Here is a 2,327-nt window from a genome sequence, read left to right as displayed (position 1 = left end):
CTGGTTCAGGAGTGCTGAACGGCCGCTGACGCCCTGGAGCTCACGTCTCCGGAAACATCGAAGCAAATGTTCAAATAGACGTTATCTTTATTAACAAACCGCATATTTGAAGTCTAAACAACAACATTCTCGCCTAAAAAAACTCTTAGAACTACATTCCGTGTAACAAAAAAAGTATTATTTTAAAGTTTTAGTGGATTTGACGAGTTCTGTTATCCCTCTAATATCACACTCTTATCAGCCAATCAAATTCGAGGACCAGAAAGAACTGTTGTATAAACATATAGCATATAAAGAGACACAGCATTTGACAAAAAAAAACATGTTTTTGTCACAACAGTTAAACATTATCAAGATAACCTTGTGAATCAAAATATAATAAAAATACAGTTAAACAGTTGAATCTATTCCACAATGCAATGAACTCAACTTGACCTTCCATTTCCAGTGTATTAAATATTATTTATTTGTGTCAATCTCTATTGAAAAGACAGTTTAAAAGCAATAAAAACATTTCCCTATTGACTCATTAGTATTACAGTTTCCACAAAAATATTCAAACTGTTTTTCAACATTGATAATAATCAGAAATTATTTTTGATCAGCAAATCAGCATATTAGAATGATTTCTGAAGATCATGTGACACTGAAGACTGAAGTAATGATGCTGAAAATTCAGCTGCGCATCACAGAAATACATTAGTTTAACAGATATTCACAGAGAAAACAGCTGTTTTTTTTTTACTGTATTTTTGATTAAATACATGTAGCCTTGATGAGCTGAAGAGACTTCTTTCAGAAACATTTAAAAAAAAATTACAGACTCTAAACTTTTGAACACTGTAAAGATCAGGACAGAAACACACACACACACACACTCACACACAGATCCCCGTTCACAGTTTAGTTTGGGTCTAATGAGAGGCAGTGAGCTGGAAATGAAGGAATATTCTGGAAGAGCAGCTGAAATAACCTGCGTCCAGCTGCAGGCGCTTCAGCTCAGTGTCCATCAACGGCTTCAGCTGGTCAATAAAGTCCAGTTATAGATCACAGCTACACTGTCTGAACACAAACACCATCCACATTCACTCGCTTAAACAACTGATATTTCATCATGCCATTCTAGTAGATGTTTAGTCAGTGGCTGAGGCTCTTAATGCAGTGGTTCTCATTCATTTTGACCACAACAATATTCAAAAGTGTCCCCCTTTTTAATTTACAGAAATTAGCAAGGTCTGTAGATGGAAAAGTAAATAAAATAATTATAATTAAAATCATGAAAATGTTGAACTCCAGAAGTTTGGGGGTGAATTAAATTTAGGAATAGTTTCAGCTTATTTTATAGCTTTTTTTGTCTAATTTTCAAGCTTTTTAAGTCATCTTGAAGCCTTTCTGTTGAGAACTACTGTCCTGAAGTGTAAGAAACCGATCCAAGTGCATCCTAAGGGGAATTTATTCTTACAGTATTCCAGTGCAACATAAAAAACAAAATCTAGATGTTTAATTTTGTGGAACAGATGTAGATCTTTCAAAAGTAAGCATATCTTGATTTTTGTGCTGTGAAACTCTTTTACCTAATTTGGTGTTTGCTATCAAAAATGATCGGCCTACAAAAATGTGCATGTTAATCTCTTGTTACGCTATATTACCACCAGATCTTGGATTCAATCTTTTGGTCAACATGTTTTCTTTCAATTTGCACAGCTTTTGTATTTCTTTCTGGAACTGACTGATTGTAGGCCTCAGTTTTTGAGTGAAATAAGCATTATTTGTGGATAATGTTTGTAATGTTCAATCAAAAGCTGAGACGCATGAGTTCAGATCAATGAAGCCTACGATCAATCAGCTCCAAAAAGAAACACAAAACCTGTGCAAATTCAAAGAAAACAAGATTGAATCCAAGATTTGGTAATAATATAGCATTACAAGTCATTGTTTTTTGGCAAGTTGTTATACCATGTGTGAGCAGAGTCAGTGAGTTTTAGTCCATGCGATATGCGATTACATTAACTAGCATTTTCAGGAAAAAGAAAAATCCTCTATGGCTCAAAATGACCAGAACACAACAAGGATTACGATTGTTTAGATCTTTACTGGAAACAATAATGTCCGCAGAGCAGGGAATCTCCAGCAGTGATTCAGCACGAGCTGGTTGGGTTTATATGCTTACGGTTTAACTCGGCCTGTGCCGACAGGAGCTCCACAGAACAGCCTTTAATTATAACAGGAAGCAGAACGACTCTCAGGTGAGAGAACAGAGAGAAACACAACAGAGCAGGGGCTTTCCTCTGTGTGTGTGTGTGTGTGTGTGAGTGTGTGTGTGTGAG

The sequence above is a fragment of the Sinocyclocheilus anshuiensis genome, unplaced genomic scaffold (genome assembly GCF_001515605.1).
Source record: "Sinocyclocheilus anshuiensis isolate Anshui unplaced genomic scaffold, SAMN03320099.WGS_v1.1 scaffold1067, whole genome shotgun sequence".
Lineage (NCBI taxonomy): Eukaryota > Metazoa > Chordata > Actinopteri > Cypriniformes > Cyprinidae > Sinocyclocheilus > Sinocyclocheilus anshuiensis.
This window is presented reverse-complemented; position numbering follows the sequence as displayed.